General features: G+C 26.8%; 1 protein-coding gene across 3 annotated transcripts in view; it reads left to right on the top strand.

The window, feature by feature from the left end:
- The window catches only part of LOC107163023 (uncharacterized), a 319,729-nt gene that overhangs the window by 112,744 nt on the left and 188,927 nt on the right, over positions 1-18,058 (top strand). The window lies entirely within an intron of this gene.

Here is an 18,058-nt window from a genome sequence, read left to right as displayed (position 1 = left end):
AGGAAAACAATTTTAGTTTAGAGAAGTGATTTAATTTTGCCAATAGTAAATTAATAATTTCTACAAACTACAAAAAAAGATAAAATTAAAATATTCATATTTTAGTTAATCAGAGAATAATAAATAATATTTCATACCTAAAATTGGTACTGAAATTCTAAATTAAAAAAAAACTTCAGACAAGAATTAGACTATTAATAAATATACAATAAGTAATGATTGAATATATTTTGTTTCTTGTCTTTTTTTAGTTATTTGATGTAAAGTAAAATTTTAAAAGTAAAAAAACAAAAATTTAAAATATCTTTAGAGATCAACAAAACATTAAATTTTACTAGGTATTTAAGCATTGCAAGATAGCGGTATTTTATTTAAATTTGTATTAAACATTAGTGAACAATAATTGATTTACATAATAACAAAACATTTTCCCTTTATTTAAAAAAAAATAGTTACTATACATGTTAGTGAGTTTTTTTCTATGCTTGATCTGAGTGTGAAATATATTTGATGATGACTAATAAAAAGTTTATTTTTATACATGATTTTTAAATGTTATATGATTAACTATTATTATGTCTATTTAATACAATATTAAATTGAGTCAATACTAAATTGACTTTTATTTTTTATAAAATTGAAAAACTATTAAAATCATAGAGTACACCATTGAAACGTAAACATTGCTCTTAATTATCGTATTAAAACGTTGTTTGCTTGTTTGTTTATTTTTCTGTTTAACAGTGGTCAGAAAAACATGGTTTTTATTTTGAAATTGTATCATTATTGTGTTTAAATAACGGAAATGTTTAAAAAAAATGTTTGTGTATACAATATAATAATATATTGTACCATAAGATATGAAAAAAAAAAAAAAAAACAAAAATAACGAAAGTTCTAAAATGTGTTTTTTTTTTAGTTGAATACTGTTAGGAAGTTTAATTACATTAATTTCAATTGGTAATATATTTTTTCAAATGTCATTACATCTTTTCTATAACTTACATTTATAAGTAACAAAAATTGAAGCGGAAATAAAAATATCAGTCTAGACTCAGCATTATTAGGTTACGGAAAATGTGTGGATTGTATACAATTGTATGTTTTTGTATATTTTTCTGTCGCAAGTATTTGGTACTCCAAATTTCATATAGCACCTTTATTAATCAAAAATATTGTATGGACGATAGTTTAAAGAAGTTATTTCGAAATGTTTTTAATAGAAGGAAAAACTTCCTACAATCATCCAAGAATTTTAAAGAAATGTCACCAAGTGTGGCTAAAACCGATGACGTCACAAAACACTCAACTAGGTAACTCTTCTGCCACAGTGATGCAACTATTATTAAATATTAGTTACCTATTCGTTATGCTTTAATAGAATATAGAAAAAATCAGTAAATATTAATATCATAGTTTTAATTGTCACATTATATTTATTCTTTTTTAAATTTTCATACAATTGAAATAATATTATATTATATTAATCATTTTGTTATTCATTTTATGTTTTGTATAATATTTTTATGTGTTATTACTGTTTTTTCTGATGAGAAATACAACCCTGATAATTTTATTAAAATTAGAAAAAAAAAGGCATTTATTTGTGTCTTAATAATATTTATTTTACATCATTAAAACATTAAGTCATTACGAATGGGAGTACTGAAGGTTCTATAATATTATTAATTGTATATAGATCGCTTGTAAGATCCAAACTCGATTATGATTCAATTTTTTATGAAAATTCAGAATCAAAAATTAAAAAAATTGTCGATACAATCTCCATAAGGCAAGACTGAGATTTTCAATTGGTTATTCAAAAGCAGCCCGATAGTCAGTTTGATATCTTTCACGGGAAAATCCTCACTTCAGTTCCACAGACTTGAGGTTTCACTCAATTATATAGCTCGTATCATATTATCTACACCTGAAAATTAAACCATTCACTTTTTAAATATAACACGCGTTTCAGCAATATGAACACAATTCTAAACTAAGAAAATCATTAGGGCTAAAACCACGGAAAGAGATGATGGATATTATTTTTAATGAAATATGTCAATGCAAAAACAGTTAAATACCTACTTGGAAACAACCAAATTACACAGTAGACACTAGCTTAACAGTGCACTTGAAAAGAGAAACACCAAATAATATTTATAATAATTTATCTATTTAACTTTTACACAATTCGAATACCAATACTCAGATCTACACTTTGCATCTAAAACTTAAATGACAATAGGATTTGCATTAGTCCACCTCAATTTAACTAAACAGTTCAAACTTAATAATTCAAGTAGTAAGTATTTAAACAGCCGAATACCTAGCACCATTTAAAAATAGATCAATCATATGAAAATAGATGTATGTTCTAACTCACTCAGTGCCTTAGCTAGTCTGCAATCCAAAATACTAACAAAGCCGTTGACTCTAAAAAATCAGTAACCTTCTTCTCGCATCAAACAATGACATTAGATGCATTTAGATCCCAGGACATTGCAACATAAAGGGGAACAAGAAGTCAGATAAAGCTGAAAGAAATGCATTTAATATTCCCGATACTGAAATAATCCCTTTTTCTTCACTTGTAGACATAAAAAGAAGTATAAACAAATACTTCGTTGAATTGTGGAGCACAATATGGCCACAGAAAAATAAATTAACAAAAATTAGGCATTCTGTTTAACTCTGGCCGAAAAACAGTGAAAAATAAGATAATTTGTAATCGATTTAGAATTGGCCATACAAAATGGCAAAGACAGATCCACCCCTATGCCAAACATTCAATACAAACTACTCTAAAAACATATCATCGTTCACTGTCCAAACATCAACGAAGCTATAGGAAAGCCTTCAATATCCCTGAAATTCTATACGCAGAAGTTGGTCCATTTTTAAACTATCAAAACATAATTTCATATCTAATAAAAACTGAATTTTACAATAACATATAATGTAGGTTATGTAATAATTTAATACTCGTGTAATTTTTACGTATATTTTTATTTATATTCGAATTCGTGCTTGATAATTTAGCTATATCTTTTGTAGTTGGAAGCATTAATTAGAAAAATATATTGAGTGGTTTGAATTCATATTGAGTTATTTTATAGTAGAATAATCCGAGTAAGGAGGTATATTTAAAACAAAAACTTGTATATTTTATCAAAGTGGCTTTCAGTGAGTAATGCACAAAAATCGCACAGGTTAACAATTTTATTATTTTACGCACCTATATAAATATTTTAATAAACGCAATATGAAACAGGCATGGTGTATATTTAAACTGATAAACAATCAAAAATACGATCTCCCATTTAATGCGACAAAAAGGAAAAAAGTGTTTTTGGATTAGGGCTGACCACACAAATCGGTTTCACGTATAATGGAATGAAAATGTTTCAATACATTTCTGCCGCAAGCTAAAAGCTGATCAACTTCAAACGGCCAATGATGATAGCAATGATAATAATAATAAAAACTTATAAAAACAATTAACTATGCTAAAAACCTATAGAAACGTATATATTATTTTGTATCCCTTGCATAATGCAATAATATTATCGTTAGTTCATATTTTTGATCGGTAATATATTCTAATCTAGATATATTATATTACGTTATGTACAAAATCTTATTAATAGTTTACTATTTCAAAGACAAAAACTAAATTTTTACTGAAATAGTTGATAATATGATTAATGTAATCGTTAATCTCTTAAAACGAGTCGTATATATCATGATTGATTTATAATCTTGCCATGTTAAAAGTTAATGCGATAAATATGCTATTACAAATTATACTAGATATTCTAAGTAGAATCTAGATAGCAATAAACAGGTTTCATGTTGTCCGTTCACAGATATCGCACAGCTTCCAAATGATCAAAGAAGACCCACTAATTTTTCCCTTCAGGTGAAGTTCAACTGACTACCAAACACGTCATAATACCGGAATCACACACAACGAGTTTAGGGAAAAGACCAATAACCTATCAGAATAGATTTCCACATCGCTTAGACATTTTCCGGACTCAATTAAATCAATAGCCGATTTCATCAACTCGTCAAAATTAATAAATGCACAAGATTTATAACCTTTTATTGTTATATTGTAAATATTTTTTGTTAGACCTTTGCCAAATGCCTATTGCCTTTGCTCCCGACAGTTAAATTAAATAATAATTATAATAAAAAAAAATATATACGGTTTAATAATACTGTAAATTATACACAGGTGATAATAAGAAGATATTAAGTTCTGGAAAACATCACCATTAATCAAAACATCATTAAAAACAGAAATAATTATAATTCCACCGACAAACGGTCACATTCATCATACACAATATAATAGGCATCTCATGAAAAATCAACCACCAGCAGATTGTACTTGGCGTGAAACTCATGATGACGGAATTCAGATCAAATAAAGAAAAAAGAAAATAGCACACCACACCTTACTAGGAAACCTTCATGAAATGTATTTTATAGAAGAACAGCCTAACTTGAAAGAGAAAGAGAGAGATGGAGACACACACACATATATATATTTAATACAAATCGTTATATTTTTTTTTTTTATGCAATTGTAAAGAAAAGTTTATCGAAAACCTAGATTTGTTATTTATCATTATCATCCACGAATCGTGTGAAATTACGTCTGTTACGTCTCAATTAAGTCTGTTGAAGCTTCGGTTTATTATAAAACAAATATCATTTATACATATAATTATATACGTAATAAGTCTATAGTTACCTAATACTTACATAATTAACTATTTTTTATTTAAACATTATCAACTATGTAGGGAATCGAGGGTAGTGCGAATACTTCTATGTATTATTCGCAGTGACTTTCTTGCGTAATTCATGCATCAAAATAAACTCCAGTCTAGCACAGCGTATTTAATTGATATCGTCGGTATAACGTTATTATGTACCTTAGTCTAACGTGATTTACATCAACAAAACACACAGTAGGTATAACTTATTTGAACATTCTATTTCGTATATGCACATGTCAAATAATTATACGTTTCCGCAAATATAGTTCAATGGGACTGATTAATCCTGAAAGTGATAAGAAAAACATCTTTGCTTTGTAATCAAGATACGGACACCGCAGTTTGTGTCGTCGTTTGAGCTTAATTATAAATATAATTATTATTATTATGCTTTCGCTTTCCTAGTTCATTGTTGCAGTAGTTGTACGTTGGAACGAAATCACTGAAGAAAATCACAGAAACGAGACCGATAAGCGGGTGGCATCACCAATGGGGTTTGTAAATCTGTCACAAGTTTTCCGTCCTACGTCGGAATGACAAGAAACATTAGCAGTCTTAGTCGTCGTCATTGTATCAGTAGCTGCAGTAGTACTAGTGACTCAGGGGTAGTACGTACATTAGTTGTAGCAGTGTTGTAGTCGTTCGTGAGACAGTGAACGACGTCGGCGACCCGTATTAGAAAAGTTTTCTCGTTATTCTCAGCCATTTTGTAAAATTATCCTCGACTAAAATGGTAATTGAGTAGGAAAACGTATTTCATTTTTATCGGTACTAATTTTTATCAGCAAATGGGATTCGTACAAAATACAAAGACAATGGAATCAAATCTGTTCCACAAACACACATTAGAAATGTTGGCTCAAAATTAAAACAACATCTCATAATAATATTTATTATTATTATTTGAAATTATTTCATTTGATCATTTGTGGCTTGTGCCCAAATAAAATAATACAATACAATTTAATAGCGATACACATTCAATTATTTATGTTGGTTTATTTATATCGATATCAAAAAGCGATAGCGATATAATTTATAAAAATAAGAAGGTAAAAAGTAAAAACAATACTGAATACAATATTAAATACAATATAAAATACAAATTTATTGACGGGAGGTTTTTTTTTCAGAATTGATATTTATTACATTAAAAATAAGTAATCATATTTTATTATTATAAACAAAAGTTAAATATTTAATTAAAATTAAAGACGAATTATTTACTTTTCATTTACCATAGGTTACTATTTGAAAGCTAAAATGTTTCTATGTATCACTACTATGACCTTCAGATATTAGTACTATCTTAAAAAAACTCAGAATTATTAATTAATTTCAAATCTCAGTGAAAGAAAATGTTCTAACTCGACATAGATGACGGAAAAAATGAAACTAATTAAAAAAATCCTACCGTCATAGCTAGGTGTATACATTTACAGTAAGGAGCTTATCGTATTTCTTAATGTTAGTATTTAATCGTTATTTCACATTGATAGCCTGTCAAAACTCAAAACGATATCGAAAATAGAAAATAGAAAATCCAAATTGCGACGATTTAATATCGATATAATATTCGATAGTTCAGTCATATCGATATCTGCAAAATTAGCGCGATATCGATATACGATATCGTTGTGCATCACTATATTTTTTTTTTTTTTTACTGTAGGTTTTAAACACGTGGGTATTTTGGCAGAATTTTTAATGGGCACCAGTAGGTTTCTGCCATACCCGGTCGGGGGGCGGCGGCCTCTCTCTCCAGACACCGCGAAATGCCCAAAGAGCGATGCCGCCCGTGACCGAGGTTCGAACCGGCGATAAAGCACGATTGAGCATAGAATATTTTATGTGATGTTGCCATATTCACAATATTTTGAAATATATTATTTTCAGTTGTTATTACACCAATTATTATAATATCGGAGTTCCTCGGCTTTATCGACAATCGATCAATAAATTAGTTAGTGTGTGTGTGTGTGTGTGTGTGTGTGTGTGTGTGTGTGTGTGTGTGTGTGTGTGTGTGTGTGTGTGTGTGTGTGTGTGTGTGTGTGTGTGTGTGTGTGTGTGTGTGTGTGTGTGTGTGTGTGTGTGTGTGTGTGTGTGTGTGTGTGTGTGTGTGTGTGTGTGTGTGTGTGTGTGTGTGTGTGTGTGTGTGTGTGTGTGTGTGTGTGTGTGTGTGTGTGTGTGTGTGTGTGTGTGTGTGTGTGTGTGTGTGTGTGTGTGTGTGTGTGTGTGTGTGTGTGTGTGTGTGTGTGTGTGTGTGTGTGTGTGTGTGTGTGTGTGTGTGTGTGTGTGTGTGTGTGTGTGTGTGTGTGTGTGTGTGTGTGTGTGTGTGTGTGTGTGTGTGTGTGTGTGTGTGTGTGTGTGTGTGTGTGTGTGTGTGTGTGTGTGTGTGTGTGTGTGTGTGTGTGTGTGTGTGTGTGTGTGTGTGTGTGTGTGTGTGTGTGTGTGTGTGTGTGTGTGTGTGTGTGTGTGTGTGTGTGTGTGTGTGTGTGTGTGTGTGTGTGTGTGTGTGTGTGTGTGTGTGTGTGTCATCAAAATTTATATAAATTAATATAATAAATTTGATAAAGTTGAAAGTAAATGTTTTAAAATATTGACGATATTAATTATTGTTAACAAAATAATAACAACAGATAATTTTTGATTTAAATAATATAATTAGTATTTTTAAATATTATGACAAAGTAAATATTAAAATTATATGAAAAAAAAAATGTATAGTTACCAATTTTGATTAAAAATTATGATTAATTTTATAACTATAATTCAACACTATATTTTGCTCTTGATATGTTTTTATTAGAAAATTAAAATTGACAGTATAATGAATATATTAACTTTTTGAATGTTCGTTGATTAATATATTTACAGAATGCTGTACATAAAACAAAATTGATTATGCATTTAATGATCTAAATTTTTTTATATGATTATATTTTTTACTAAACTAATCTTCATTCATATTTTATATGAAAGTTCAGATAAGCGGAAAATAGAGTAAATGAAAAAAAATCTTGGTGTCGATCACTCTAAACACCTAAAAATTAATTAATCCTGATTGTTTTTGTTCGGAAAATGTTAGAAAATGGGTAATTACTAATTACATTGTTTACATAAGCTGCAGGATTGGCCACTTTCCGAAGAAGGAGAACATTTTTTTAATTCAGTCTCCCCTCCAGTTATTCTCCCGATTTTTAAAAACTCAAACTGTACAAATATTTTCTAATAACTGTTTTCACAAGACAAACTAAGTTTACCAAAAGTATGTCTGGAAATGTCACATATTAAAAAATGGAAGCGCAGATGGCTCGCGTAAATAAACATGTCAGGTTGAACATTTTAAGTGTATATTATTTGACTCCCTAATACACATGTCCGAAGAAATATCGAGTCAAATTGTATCAAAAGTTAAAGTGTTAACCGCACGCTTTCAATTTACCAACAATATGTTACAATTTTTTACGCTTGTAAAAATATATTTGATTTTTAAAATGCATATGTATTTCATGTATTTTAAAGTAGTTAATACCCACTTATAAATGAAAATAATACATATAAATTGTATATTAGTAATGTGTTTTTTTATTTTTTTTTATTTTTAGTAGCTTTCACAATAAGTATTACAGCTCTACAATTATTTTAATAAACATATGATAATTGATAAGCAATATTGGCACATGCAACGTAAGCTATAACGTAGAGACATAAGATAAGGATTTAATTACGGGGACTTTTACGGAAATAGCTATGGAGATAAGTTAACGTTGGAGATTAAAGCATTAAGAACTGAGGAAAGGAGTAATGTGTTTTTACTTATTTATAAAATAATATAACATAAATATTATCCTACTTAGTTTAAATATAAAAATTAATTCTTATATATATTATTTTAGTTAGATCTTTAAATGATTATACAAGGGACTCAGAAAAAAAAGAATATGCAGATTTGAATTTTATTGTGAATACAATGTTGTTAAGAATTATCAAAAGTTACTATTATAGAACGTATTTTCAAAAAATAAAAAAAATTGTGTTATGGTCAAACTATTTTTTTTCTCTAAACTTTTTCTGTATAATATAATTCAAGAACTACAATAATCAAGTTTTTGAATTGAACAATAAAAAAAATTTAATAAAATATACTATAGATGGATTCCACTTTGAAATATTTTATCATTAAGATTTTAACTTTAGTAAGTGTGTAAAATATTTTCTCATTTGGAAGCAACTGATTCAATTTAATTTTTAATTTTGAGTGTTACAGTGAGTACCACTATAAATTGCCTTTGTGATAAATCCCGAGAATTTTATCGTTATACATAAAAAAAAAAATAAACAACAAAGAAATAACTAGATTAAATGTTTATGCATAAAAAATGTTTTGTTACAAAATCAGCTATTATTGAATAATACACTGAATGGGGATATTAATTTCTGTTGTTAATAAAAATTCCATTCTTCCATACAGATTAATAAGATTGTATGTATAATTATAAATAAATATATTGTTTAATAATAAACAGCATTATTTACATTTTTTAATAACATAATATTTATATTATTATTTGAAACTAAAGAAAATGATACAATTTTTTGATTTTTAGAATGGTAAATGAATTACAACTAAATGATAAAATTCTCATGGTTTTATTAAGATTTAAAAATAAAATACGACCATCTTATTTTAATCAATAGTTTGAAATAAAAAAAGTTGATCAATGTTTTACATGATATAATAAAAATGTTCTATTAGACGTGAAAATTTTATCAGAAGTCTTTAAAACTCAATGTATAAAATATAATGTATGTTTATTCTAGAACAATTGAATTTGAATTTCGCTGAGTTACTTTTGTACATCAGAACTTGACGAATATAATGTATTTAAGAATCTCTATACATATTTTTATGTTATGAATGAGCTTTACATAAAGAATAATATATTTTCTGATAAGAGTTGGTTTACTGTTTGACTTGGGCCACTAAATGGGTATTTATTTCATAATGTCATATTAAACAAAGTTATGGAAAAAATGCATTACAATAAATTGTATAGTCATTTTTACAAATTTTAATAATTTATAAACTATTCAAACCGTATTGTACTAATGCTTTAAAAGAAACAGTAAAATATTTAAAATTAGTAATTTAGTTTGGAAACAAGAATTTTCATTTTTATTTTTATATTTTATGCTACTATTTTTTTTACTAAGTTTTATTTTTTCTCAACTTTTACCACGTGTCAATTTCTAGTTAATTTTTATTACTTTTTTATTTCTATTTTAATGCACACAATATTAATTACGTCGGACTTAAAACACTATTATTTTTATGTTGAACATTGTTTTTTATTTCTACCAACAGTGTTTTATATTCATTTTTTCGAGACTTATTAATATTATGTGGATTACTTATCGTTTTCAATTTCAAAACTTTTAATTTAAATTTACAACCTTGATAGCTTTGTCAGTGACGACACTGTTTTGAGGATATTGGTAAGGATAGATTACGATTTCTATATTAATCTTTACATTACATATGCATAGTAAAAACTATTGCAATATCTGTTTTGAATTAAATTAAATAATCATATTGAATATTTTTTTATTATTTTTTATTTAAATTATATAAATAGCAGCCATATTCCATATTGAAATAATATTTTTATGATAAGATATTGCATACGATATTAGACTCCTGGGATGATAAATATCATTCTATATTTATTTATATTAGGAGCTTAACATTATGAAATCAATTGGCTGGAAAAATAATCTAAATGAAAATCTGAATAATTACTAAAAATAGTACGGTTTTTTTTTTTATAATAATACATTTAACAATAATAATGTATTTGATATAACCGTTTTATATTCAAAACTCAAAATAATAAAAGAAAGGTTTTTATACTTTTAATAATTTTAAAACTCTACACGTATCTTTCAATATTTTTCTATCCAATATTATTATACATGATCATTTTTGGAAAATTTGTAGCATAATAGCTATTTATAAAATAATATAATATAGTTAGTGGACGGCTGAAGTCGTTAGTTGACCTGGCCAGTAGCCACTACGCTCGAACTAGACAGAAACACCCCCGGGAACTGTTAAGGCTGTTCTTTTAACTCCCAGACAAACTATGGCACTTCCGTAAAATTTCGCGATGTGAATACTAACTAAAAGAAAAACACACAGAAAGAGATAGAGCAAAAAGAGAAAATAGTAGTTAAGCGACCATCAGTCACATTGCCGTATTTTCTGTTATTTTAATTGATATTGTTTTGATATGATTTCACATTTTACAACAAAATTGGAAAGTTACGTGTGTAAATATTTAATGAATATTTATAATATATTTCACTTATTTCAGATCGTTTAAAATTTTTTTTTTCATTCTTAAATTTATCATTCGCTATGTAAACTAATTGTGACATAAAATACCGATTGAAAGACACAGATGAACTACGCGTTCCTGTAAAATAACCACGAAATTCGTAGTGCACGAGTGTTGTACGCATTATATTATACTATCCACTTTTCGATCGATTGTGTGCAATGTCGTGTTCAGAAGCAATTTCATTTGAGGCGCAACAAATGTTTAAAAATCTTTCGAGCTTGGTTCCTATAACAACAACCAACTACATCTTTCGTCGATGTACAAGTAACACGCGTGCCCGTGGACCGACTTTCAATTCACCGTGATTTGCTGGAGTCCCTGATAGATGCGTATGCCAATTTAAGGGTTGTTACCTCCACATTGTCTTATTCGGTTAAGAACATAACATAATGGTGTTTATTCTGTGCAGTGCAATCTGTATATTACACGCACGCAGATCAAAATTATACCAGTCGCTGAGTAACAGCCATACAATATATATATATATATATATATATATATATATATAAATAGAAACGTGTTTATTTTATTTGCTCACACACAGTTACACTTGATTATACAGGTGTACCTGTAGGCTACAGAACGATCGATTAACGTCACTGTGAATATATTTATTTTTTTAATTTATTACCTAATTTTATTGTGTCAATACACCGAGTATTTTCACAATATCATAAATTTACAAATTTTGATTACCTATATGCTTACATTGTATTTACAATTTTTTATTTTCAATTTTTTACAATTTTTACTTCTGTGAATATTACACCACAATCATACAATTATTATATATTATTATAATACTTTGTCGACACGACGAGTTTTTATTTTCACAAAATTTTTATAATTTATTAAAAATACCAACTTAAAGGTTGTTTCTTTTTTTATCACCTTTGTCTTACGCGGTTATGAGCATAATATTATAATGGTGTTTATTCTACGTGCAATCTGTATATTATAATCACGCAGACCAAACATGACCAAAATACATTAACACCAGTCCGATTGTACTTAAATAATATGATTACGTGTTTATTTCATTTGCTAGTACATAGTTGTATATATGATGTATATATATTATATTGTTGCTACAAAACAATTGAGTAACGTTTCAGTGAATATTAAACTTCAGAAATACAATTATATAAAAATACAATTATATTATTTTGTCAACACGACAAAGTTTGAATTTTCACGCAATTTTTAAAATTAATTATAAAAATACATAACTGCACTCCGAGTAACAATTTCCGAGTATTAATTCTGTAAGAACGTGGTATTATATTTGACTCGAAGAGAAAGGTTATACTTACTTGAAACAATAGTAAAAAATTAATTTAACAACAATTGTATTATTAAACATAGTTTTTAGAGTTTACAATCTGAAATTAGGTTACTGAAAAAAGTAAAACGATAACTTACAATTTAGATTGCGTGATAACAATACAGAAGACTAGAGGGAAAAATAGTTCTATCAGCGGTAAGTACATATTGCAATGTAGAAGCATGTTTTAAGTGATCTTTTATTGTAATTGTTGAGCTAGATTTAAAATTAAAAGCTACAAAAAAGAGACGTTTTTTAAGAACAATCGTTATAACAATTTGATCGCCTCGGGGATCACTGAATATGTTTTTTAATGTACTATTTTTAAATAAGTATTAAAACAAATATTCATTTGAAATTAAAATTAAAACTCATTTAATCAAAAACAAATCGTATAAATTTGGCATAACTATCACATATACGGTATATACCTATATCGGTTTACCATAAAATATTGAAATGCATTTTTATCTATATTGCGTCCATAACAAAAAAATTAATTTTTACAAAATCAATTAAACGAATGTTTTATGTTTTAAAACAAACACTTTTGGTTGGTAAAATTAACAAATTCTTATTTCTCCTAAAATCACATTCATTGAAATGCTCCTTGATAAAATAATTATATATTATATATTATATATGTATAGTATGTAGTTATTATGTAAATTTTAAATAATTTTACAAGTTTTGACAAAACTGAACGCTATAATATAATGTATACATCACTTTTTAAGATATATGTAACTTTATTTAGTTGCAAAAATGAAAATATAGTTTCTTTAGAACTTTTCCAAAAAATACTTTTTTTAAAATTATTTTATAATTACCTATAGTTTGTTCACTCTTACATAAATATGTTTGCTTTAGTCTATATTTTCAGGATAGGTATTAAACAAATTCTACTGAGAAATATATCTCTCAAACAGCATCTAAAAAAATATAATGGAATTTTACTCAAAAATAATGAAAGAAAATCTATAGCAACAAAAAAATAAAAATAAAAATTGGGAATTATAAAATACTACCATATATAAGCCTATTTATTTGGGTTTTCTTTAAGTGTTTTTCAAACTCGTTAGTTTTTGTTGTGACGTTACAAGAAAATATACTCAATTGTTTTGTGTGTAAAAGTTTTGGGTGATATTGAAAAACGGTTTTATTCGAGACAGTTTGTGCTATTCATGTATAATAAATTATTCTGCTCTCCTACATTTTCGTAATCGTGATATTGAAACTAAACAATTTAAGTTATATGATCAAAGTATACAGAGTAATTACCGTTTTTATGTCACGTAACAGAGTATGAAATATACAGAAAATAGTGATATACGCAATAATTAGAGTACTATATTTTTACATTTCAAAAATAATAATATTTAAAAAGATATCATAAAAATAACAAATTTATTTTGTATTTAATGTTATGTATTTTAAATATGAAAGGTGAGCTAGAAGTATCACAACATTTTATTAAACATTCAATATAGTTACCAATTTCTATGGGTCCTCATCCAAAAATTCTTTGAACTATTTAATATGCATATATATAGATACAATAATGTATGTGCGACCAGGTTTTGTTTTACATCTGGCCCTGGTAGATTATGATTCTCTCTATAATATTTAGAAATCCTAAAGGACGCTCTACGTCATTGTGTCAACCAATAAGCTTAACACAGTATAACGATACAAGAACCCGTATTTCCTAACATTTACATATAAGCGATATATTCTTCACCCTATGTGTATCGCCATTACGTTTCCGAAATCCATAAATTTCTGTGTTCATAGTAAATCAGTAATAATTCATTCTGTCGAAAGACAAAATTATATACATATCATAACTGTACAGTCTACCGAACTAGATACAAAACAACAATTGATATCTTGCCATATATTTCGACATTTTGTTATGACCAGTTTAAATCAGTTTACAGTAAATAATTAAAATACCGACAAGGAAGGGATGAAAATAATATTATGAATAATACATATATATAAACATACAAAATAAATATTATTCATTTCATAGTATAGTAATATAATTGTTAATATTTAATCAATAGTGTTTTTGTATACTTTTTCAACTCGTAAAAACAATTTGTTTAATATCCTGTAAATACTTATTTTTTTCATACTTTTTACATAACAGTTAACGTACCTTTTATGATGAATTATAATGTTATATATATTCAGTGTTAATCTCGCGTTAAAGATTAACTCTTTCATTATATTTAGCATACTTTTCAAGTGTGTGTTAACAATAATAAATTATCACTGTTTATATTTTAATAATAAATGTGCAAAAAAACGTTATTAGATAGTGGTTATGACAATCTGTCTCCCACATTTTTCTGTACATCATTAAGACATGTAACATTCACATGTTGATGACGATGAGGTCAAATGATTGAAATTGGTTGTGTCGTTTATTTAATCGTTTTGTCTCACAATAATATCTAAAATAATATTATTAGTTTCTGACAAGAGCTTTAGATTATGCTTCACTTTAAATTATTACAAAAATGACATTAATCGCGACAGTCACGTGTCTCTAACTATTAGTGGATAATAACATTATGTCTAAAAGATTTAAAAACATTTAATTATTATTTTATCCCGGTCAACTATTTCGTTGTTAATGATAATAACACGTAGGTACTGCAATATCATCGATTGACTTTAAGTTAAAAACAAATTGAGTGATAATAATTATTATTACTTCAATTACATCATATTTCATAATATTTAGTTTATATTAGTTTTGATATTGTACATGCCATAGAAATGATTTAAAATAAATAATGACTTAAATAACTTTTTGTATTTACTAAATTTGATCTAATATTGGTTGTAAATTGAAGTGACTCGAAAACTTTTTTCTGACATTTTTAACAATGCTAAATTTTTTAAGAAAAAAATAGAATGTTCTTTTTATACCTCTTTTATTGTTGCCCAAAAATGTAATACTTATTTATTGTATCTAAAATGTAATTTTTGACGGCGTAGGTGAAATAAATGAATGGTGACTTTTTTATTGGAAAAATCAAAACTGTATAATAAAATGATGTTCAGAAGAAAGTTCTAAATTGATTACAGAAGTGTCGTTTTAGAAAAATTACATACATTATATTACATTATTTTTTTTTTTTTTTTTTGAAATTCACACTCATATAAAAAGATTTTGTGGTGATTTTTCGTTTTTCATCTTGAAGACATACACTTACACTTAATCCTTTTTAAACTTTTTTATTTTTATCAAGTTATGTAAGTGCCGTATATTCTTTATGACGTGTATTGTTAATAATACAAAAACTTTAAAAGTTGGTTCAAGTTGTATACAATTTCAGAATATCCTGTCCATGTGTATAAATATAGTTTTCAATATTTATCGCACTACAGGTCATGTTGTAAAATAATTATTGTAAATACTATGTTACAATATAATACTATAAATTTCATTGTTAAAAATACGAAACACTAATTCATTCGCAAAACATGAATTAGTATGAATCGTATTATGTGTATATTTTTTTGTAAGCTATGACATTATTGGCATACTGCTTAATTAGATCTGAAGTTTTGACACATATTTCATAAAAAATAAAGATGCACGATGTAAATTTAATTCATTAGTAAAACATTTATGCATATAGTCTTCATATATGTTTTAAGTTCATAAGATTATTCTTAAACCTAATCTGTACGTTTTTATGTGATCAAACACTAAAAAATAATACTTTAATAAAAACCACGAATTGGCCACACATTATACACTCATGAGCACTTAATGAATAAAAAGTAACAATGGATATGCACCTCATGTAACACCACGATCACAGTAAAACATCTTTTAACTGAATGCCTCCTCACAAAAGACGCCAGACACAAACTGATGCTCTCTAACAGTATCTGTGTGAAACACTAATACCAAACGAAGATAGAACATCATCTTATCTAGAATTTCTCAAAGAGACCAACCTTCTTCATAAAATATAACATCAATACTTAGAATATCATATAAAATGTTAAACATAATATTTCTCTTAAACTTACTGTATCATATTAATCGCCTATTTACAACTTTTTATTCTGTACAATTTAAATAAACTATAATATGTATTTTAAAACGCCAATAACCCCGATAGTTAAGGCATATTTTTTTTTTAAAAAATACTTTAATAAGTTTAATTCTTCATAAACCATCTCATATTACATGTTTTAAATGTAAGGAATAAATTGCATGTTTTGGTAATAAAAATAAGAGTATGTAGAATATAAATAAAATCATTTCAATAAATTTTATGTTAAAATTACATTCAAAAATAATAATTCTTGATAATTTTTTTTTTATTAGAAGTTAAAAGCAATCAATAGAATCCAAGGTGCAATATGTTTGTTTTTAATAATATTTAATTACAATATTTATAGTGTTTATAAAGGATAAAAATATTTATGTACAAAATTATACCAATTATATTATTTATCCCATTAAATGTACAGTACCATTGTTTTATATTTAACCCCTAAGAGTTAAGAGTTTCAAAAAGGTGATTGGTAATTCCTAATTTGATATTCTTCTTGCAGTCTTTATTATATTAAAATGTATTTAATTCTGAAGTGGATTCCACAATAAACGCATGAATCAAAATTTATCTTCTTTGATAATTATGTATTTGTTAAAATTTTAAATGCATATGATTAAATAACATTTTTACAAGTAGATATAATCATAATTATTTAATAGCTTAAAGTGATACCAATAATGCACGTAAAATTATGTAAAAATTATATTTTTTATACAAAATTATTCACTAAACATACTCACTACTCAGCCCTTGTTTTCTTCAATAATGCAGTTATTAAAAAATGTGCTATAACCCGCCCTCCCAACACACAAACATGAAAAAATGTACTAACCACCAAACCTATAGTAATAATAATAACAATAATAATAAATAAAATATTACTATTTTATTTTATCAATCAATCATTTAACTAGATAGAAAAAGAATATCATGGAAAATCAATAATATAAAACAAACTTTTTTTTTTATCTTGTGTAGATCAAAAACACTTCAGCCTGTAGTATTCGGTCTTCGCTTAATAACGATTCATCCATCAATTTCCACTATCTCATTAAAAAAAAAAATGGTTGGTAAAGATTGAAGGAGAATAGATTTATAGTACTGTATGTCGGAAGTCATTGCGTAAAAAAATCGTTCAAAAACAATCATAAAATAAAGTTCTTATAACACTACAAAATAAATGGGAAGCAGTAAGGACCGTATCGTATATATTCAAAGTTTCAAAAACATGGAAACCGAGCCGGACATCCATCCTAGTAGGTATTACAGACGCAGACTGTTTGACAGCCGGAAAAATTTATGCCAACACGTCCATACCCTTCATGACACTTCCTGTGGATCGTTTCAATGAATTATGTATTGCCAGGAGAGGTCGGTCGGTTATAACGACAGAGTGACCATCGGTGAATCGGAATCGTTCTTTCTGGTTTGAATTCCTTTAATCCA

This window comes from Diuraphis noxia, unplaced genomic scaffold, assembly GCF_037042655.1.
Source record: "Diuraphis noxia isolate RWA-SAM2 unplaced genomic scaffold, SU_Dnox_SAM2 contig0004, whole genome shotgun sequence".
Lineage (NCBI taxonomy): Eukaryota > Metazoa > Arthropoda > Insecta > Hemiptera > Aphididae > Diuraphis > Diuraphis noxia.
Note: the sequence above shows the minus strand (reverse complement) of the source record. Positions and strands in the feature narration are given on the sequence as shown.